General features: G+C 35.3%; 1 long non-coding RNA gene across 1 annotated transcript in view; it reads right to left on the reverse strand.

Annotated features, from left to right (window-relative positions):
• Positions 1-7,025, reverse strand: part of LOC150081557 (uncharacterized) — a 122,784-nt gene extending 115,759 nt beyond the window's left edge. Inside the window, exon 1 of the long non-coding RNA XR_016547313.1 lies at positions 6,855-7,025. This is a non-coding gene — a long non-coding RNA (uncharacterized LOC150081557). The remainder of the gene's footprint in view (positions 1-6,854) is intronic.
• Between the last annotated feature and the right edge of the window lie 230 nt (positions 7,026-7,255).

Consider the following 7,255-nt stretch of genomic DNA (forward strand, 5'->3'; position numbering starts at 1 on the left):
CCAGAGAACAAATAATATGACAAATGCGCTAAAGATAAGATTACCATCCTTTGGTTGAGGTCCTCGTAAAGATGATTACCGGACTCTCCCAGCCTCAACTATGAACCATATCCGAGCTTATCGCCAAATCCAACAGGCCTTACCTTATCCAGCCCATTCCTACTCAAATAAATGCTAACCAGACTACAGCGCACTGATAACCTCCTGAAATTTACCATCAATAAGTAGTACGGAAGTAATCTACTCAACCTGCTTCCTGCAGATAACGCCTTAGCAAAACCCGATGCCATCTGAAAGCGAACAAACCGGATGCAATGTTAACGCTGATGGAACTTTACAGCATGATGATTAAATACAGTAATTAAAATTTAAAACAGTTTGGCTTTCACGATCTCAAAGGCAAATACAGTCACCAAGACAGTTAGGGAAAACATCCCTGAAATGTGAAACTTTTCTCCTACTGAGACTCCATCGAATTATAAATTACCGAGAGAAAAAGAGACTTAATAAAATGCAGTCAAGTGCTTGGGGATGAAAATGATAAATTCTCCTGTCATAAAATTTCCCTGATGGTAGGAGAACAAAAGTATTAGTAACACGAATTGTAAGGTATTGCTCTTTATGAAACTTATGGCAGACTGCCTTGCGATTAGGAAAACAATACACCACGAAACAGACAAAATAAACGATTAGCATGTGATTGAGGGATATCAAAGCAATTTTAATACATTATTTTTAATAGAGAATTCGGCGCTAACTGCAAAAAAAGCGTCAACTTTAAGAGTATTCGAAGTTATTTCACAAGGCCAAGATACCGAGCGTAATGTCCAACTAACAACAAAATGTCAAAAGGAATACCAAATTCTAATTACTCACGATATAAGAAGTTAATTTTGTAGATTCATACAATCGGTACAGCAGTAATCCACAATTTTCGTTCGGATTTGTGTTTATTATTTTATTCTGGTATTAAAAGAAACACAGAATACATGGCGAATATGAATGGAATGTACAGGAATATACGAGTAGAAGCCTCATTTCAATTCGGACGCAGAGGTCAAAGCAATAATCTAAGAACGGTTTCATCAAAGGAAAAGCGGAAGGAAATTTTTGAAAAAAGAAACAGAGATCAGTTTGTTTGTTTGTTTGTTGTTTGGTTTTCAGGAGCATTAGCAACTAAGGCCATATTGCTCCGGGATATGCGGTGGTCATTCCCTGACCTTTCCGCATCCTCCGTATTTGGTGGTGACGGGCTCGAACCCCGGTCTAATCAAGAAGCATGTGTTACGCACTGCTGCTCCTTCCCACCTGGCTACGGAGTCACCCAGAGATCAGTGAAACAACGAAACGGGTACTATCGCCTACGTCACGTGACCTCTGAAATTAACTATTGTTTCCCAGAGGTGAGCTGCCAAATACATGAAGGATAGTTAATACATACAAAGATTTTTAAATGCTAATAATATATATTTTTTAATATTTCAAAATCCGTAAACGTTTTAATTGAATACTCTCATATTCATACATACATATTTTATTACATATCTTAGTAATAAAATATGTATGATTTTTAGTCGTCCAACTTTATAATGAAATTTGGAATGGCTCAGCAAATGTTTTTAAAAGCCAAATACACTATTCGTCGGTGAACTGACCAACCTAAAAGTAATGGGCCGTCTTAAAAGAAATTTGCATACATAACTGTAACGCACATGGACGTAAACGATTAGCATGTCAAGCTGATTGGCGCAACAGAACATCCAATAACTTTGTTTCCCTTACTATCTGAAAGTACTATACAAACATGTGTAAACATGGGCAAACAAAACATGAGCGAATGCTCCACTAAGACTCTTAAAAACACATAAGGTGACTAACTAGCAGCTGACAGACTTCGAAAGGGGTGGAATCATTGAGTTGTCAGAAGCTGGATAGTCGACAGGAGTAATCACCATTCGCGTTGGTCGTAATGCCGGAAGGGTTGATCACTTCTGGCAATAATGGATATAAGAAGGTACTCGGACAGGTAGCCAGGGCTCTGGCGCCATCAGAAAAACGTCAGAACAGGAGGATCGGCGGATCCGCCTACTAGCGAACAGGAAACCGATTTCCAACATTGTAACGCCATTCGTGTCGCGCCTATATTGGGAAACACGATTAGCAGATAACTGTGTTTACCAAGACCATCTTAACCACATGACTCTCTCCAGGAAACTCAGGTTTCACATCCAGAAAACAGGCAAATTCGTAATACGCAAACTTAGACATAATATATACGGCGCAATACAAAGTCTAAGTCTCTGATAAGCCTAAAACTCTACAACAATCAATCATGTCGACTCCATATCGCGACGTCTGGCAGCTGCTATCGCCGTTCATAGAGGCCATGTTTCATATTGATGTACACCGCATTCCGTTTAGGTTGGGAAATTTCAATAAAGAGCAGTGGACTATTTCTTAAAGATTCCTTCAATAGAAATTGAGTTGCTACAGGTGGACATTACACGTACGTCTGACTTCTACGGTTCGTCAAAATGCACTAACATAACATAGACAATTATCGGGGAAACAATGGATAACGGACCGTCAAACTACTTTGAGAAAAAGAATAAAGTGTATATTCAAAAACCTCGAGCAAAGATCAGTTGACTAGCTATTTCTCTGTAAATCTTCTCTTATGAGTTTAAAGAAAGGTGGGTTAAATACGAAATTATTCAGAGTTTTGTTGAATGTTTTTTTTTTATGAAAGGAAACTAACGAATAAATTTCATTGTCAGTTTATTCAATAAACTGAAACTTGATTTCGATTCACCAAACTAAAACAGAGTGAACTGGGAGAAACCTCTCAACTCATTACAGGGAAGGCAAAGAAGGAAGTCTAAATCCTGGTGATCTAAAAAGAAGCGTCAATACTTAAAGCCGATGTCAGGAAGGATTACTGCACAATACGCAGGATTACGAAGATTAATTGCCTCTGTGACAAACTCAAAATAATTCGCACAGAAGGTGAATAAGAGTGCACCTAACGAGGAAAAATAGTTGAACACGAAGAGTCTTTGTTTAGCACCGAATTAATCTACCTGAATAAATGAAAAAGTTAGTTTACAGTCTAATTTACAACCACTGTTGCTCAACGCCTTCCATACTATGATTAGATTCAGGCAGCTGAAAAGTCAGAAAAACCCAAAATCAGATATAGTTCGATCTTTCATTTTCTAGTATCATGTCATGCGATTCAATAATACTCAGGTTTCGATACTTAATCTTTCAAAATTTTAAATTTTGCCTTTTTGAAGTTAATTAAATTTAGTTTCCTAAAGTACATGAGTACAAATCTAATACTATCGAGTAACACTGGTGGATAAAAGTTAATGGATTAATCGACTTCCCACATTCATCTTTAAATCATTTTGAACGAAACTGACAAAAATGAAATTGAACCTTTTATTATTAAAAGGTTGTTGATCACTGATAACAGATTTTTCTAGTATTATTGAACAGAAAAAACCTTCCAGAAGAGCTGATAACACGCAGCATCGTAAGATGGCATTAGGATACGTATTTATTCTATCTCCTGAACATTGATTTGGTCATGATGGTTCAGTAACAACCGACGTCATTCTGGAAATTCGCCATTTTGACCATTCACATGGGGAAGCGTAAAAGCAGCTTAACGCACAAGGGATCGATTACTACGGATTCTTTTTCCTTTGGCTGACTCGTTTATTTAATTACATTTCTTAACAAGCTGAATATAATGATGCTATAACCTCTCAATTAATTTTACTGCTGATGTCCACATGGTTCCTTTCGGAGCATTTTACTTAATCTCAATGATTGAATCATTATGTTTTACTCTGATGACAAACTAGTATTAACCCATAGCGAAATTGCTTATAAAAATTGATGAATTCATTTTATATAGTCATTTCACAATATTACACTGTCCGGGATATTATTTAAAAAACTACGCTGCTTCCGCAACTTCAGTTCTGTCACTTTTCTAATTTTTCAATAAATACACTAAACGAACATATTCAAACTAAAATTATCGTTATTATTTTCTACATATCGGTGTATCTGATAATCGTAGAATTCATTACACTGACTGCTTAAAAACGTTCATTAAAAATGCATAGATAATAATTTATAAAGTTCCTACATAGAATCGTTAATAGTAAATATTTAAACACCACATTACGCTGCCACATTTCTTTAAACGTTTCTATCCTATAAAAATTTATCTTAGAACACTGAATATTCTAAACAAGTACTAATTTATTCATTACTCTCTTGATTAGTGATAAATCAATAGATTCATTCGCATCTTCCATTTTCTTTAACAGAGTGAATGTTCTACTGGTCTTGTTTGCACCTAATTATTCTTATTTATTATACACTCAGTGGTCAAAGAATTATACACCTTTATTGAATATCTAGGAGGGACAACTTTTGTCCGAATTACAGGCCGTACAGTTCATCGCATGGATTCAAGCTCCAGATTTGAAAATTCTTCCATCAAGGCGTTTTGTCAGCTGCTGTTACGACGGGAAGCCAAACTGCCCTTTCCAACATAGCCCAGACATTCTCAACTGAATTTAGATCTGGAGAATTAGGCGATCAAGGTAGGTGTTCCTCTAACCAGTTAGATATTTTTACATGGTGGATAATTGCGATGTTGTCTTGAAAGAATCCATCGCACACCGGGTAAAAATGAAGCACTGCAGGGTAAAGCTGGTTTAATAGAACAGAAAAATATTCACTGGCGGTAACATGACCTTTTAACAGTAACCATGATGATACCATCTGCAGTAACTTGAGTGGTACAATTACCAGACAGGCTGGATGTATGGCTTCATGAGGTTCACGCTACACTTGCATTCTACCATTAGCGCAAAAAAGTGTAAAAACTCGTCAGACCACATGATTTTTTCCACTGTTCCACAGCCCTGTCTCGGAGCTAGCGGCACCACTTTATTCCAGTCGAATCTTTCGATTTTTTTTTTTTTTTTTACGGATAGAAGTGGCTTTTGTATAGTCATACGACTACGAAATCCCAGATTCTTCAACTGCTATCATATTTTTCGGTTCTTTCTTTGCCAAAATTGAATTTTTCCGTCATTTTCTGTACACTGGACCTTCTGTTCTGAAGCACGATGCGCTTTAAATTCTTGTAGTCTCTTCTTGGAGTACCGACTTTCTGCTGCATTTTTTCCTTTTACGGCTGCATTCGCCTTCCACTCATTATGCACCTTCGAGATGGTTGCTTTCGGTACACCAATGATTTCTTTGTTTTCTCAATTGTGACTACTGCTGAACGTGCTCCAACAATAACACCTTTCTGAAATCGGAAAGATCACCTGTCTTCCCCATTATCTGATGGACTAAAAAAGACTCAAGAAAGCATACAGTATTTATCTGATACCAAGCAAATTGTGATCATAGCATGTGACAACTTACATTTATGCCGTACGTTCAATTATCTGTTGACGCCAATTGCAAAAGATTTCGAATTTCATTTTTCTCGCCAATAAGTGTATAAAAATAATGCAACAGGTATGTTTGTACATAAATTAATATATTATAATATTATTTATATTTGCATAATTTTATACTACATTTATTGTTCTGAATTTGGTATATCTCGTATATCGTTAATCTTCACATCTTATTTTTTTTCTCTTATACATAAAAACATGTATAAACACATCAATAATAAAATTCAATGATAAAACTAACAAGCAAAGCAGACTAAAAGAATAGTAAATTAAACTGTAATACATTAAGAAGCTATACGACAGGATCGATATTTAAAAGCCCTTATCAGATTTTAATTGAACTGATTGTAACTGGAAAAAAATCCAATTACATTTGATTAGTAGTCCTCATTTCTCTATTGAAAAATTTATGAAACAAGTTTTTGGATCTAATTGTGCTCTCCAAATAGTTCTCTTTTTATATTAATTTTCTTAGATCAGTTGAAATTGATTCCAATACCAATAAAAAGTTCTTACAATAAAAACGTAAATTTATTAGGTTTTTATTGTAAGTAGGATATTATCCTTTAGAATAATTTATAACACTTCTTGTCTTGATGCTTTTGCTTGTTCAATTAAGCTTTCTGTTATGTGGGGTAGAGCTGATTTCTTATTAGGTTATAAATCCTTTTTTCAGATGAGCAATGGGTGAAAATCAACGAAACCACGGTTAACGATTAGAGCTACGAGCAAATATCGTATAAAGAGAATTTAACCGAAGAGAATCAATTTAAATTGAGGATTACGAAATGTGAATGAGTTCTGACATTTATTCAGCTGATTTTGAAATTAAGCCGCTCAAGTAAATTGTTTATTTTGAAGGAGAAATAGTATATTATTTAAATAAATTTCATGGATTATACTGTAAACTTCGGTTTGTCTTAAAATTCAAATATGTAGCTATGATGGATTTTCACTAAAAATGTCACTGTTTGAATTCATAGTTTGAGGCATTGTTCTAAAATTTTATTATTCCATGGAAATTGCCTTTAAAAACTCAAGTTCTTCACTTGCGATGCGTAAAATGATGATGGCTATAGAAATCAATTCAATGTTTGTGGCATATAACTGATTATATCACGAGGGCTCTGCAGAAATATACAATCATTCAAAGCGAAGATGATTTCAAGTTTCATATTATCGCAAAATAGGAAGCACTAACAGAGCACATTTTTTATTATTACACTATAAGCACTACGTGGACTGTAATAATAAAATATGGTGAAAACGCAAAATGTTCAAGCATACTCATTACAAATCGCGATTAAATAATAAATTAATAAACAAAGAATTCATGTGAATAAGAATTCCACTTACTTGCCAACTGCAATTGGATGGTCCGTATTTTCAAGTAAATCACGATTTGGACGGCCGCTGACCAGTGGTTAGCGTGCGCGACCACAAGGAGATTGCGGGTTCGAGCCCATATGCTGCCATAAAAAAAATAACGGCGCTGAAAATCATCAGGATGATTTCTTCTGGCCTTTGCGAGCTAGAGAAAAATAAACGTAAATTTATTTATAAATTATGTCGAAGAGATCACACTCAATAAATTCACATACAGACACAATATGTGGCTCATCTAAATGAATAAACTTAGAAATTAATGTGCAATGCAAGCCTATATGGGGTAGTTTATGATTTAAGTTTGAAGGCCTCTGGACGTAAAACAACTAATTGTGCAAAGCCGAGATGTCTTCATTCCTTTCAAAAAGTCT

The sequence above is a fragment of the Mastigoproctus giganteus genome, chromosome 8 (genome assembly GCF_048544385.1).
Source record: "Mastigoproctus giganteus isolate SK-2022 chromosome 8, ASM4854438v1, whole genome shotgun sequence".
In the NCBI taxonomy this organism is placed as follows: domain Eukaryota; kingdom Metazoa; phylum Arthropoda; class Arachnida; order Uropygi; family Thelyphonidae; genus Mastigoproctus; species Mastigoproctus giganteus.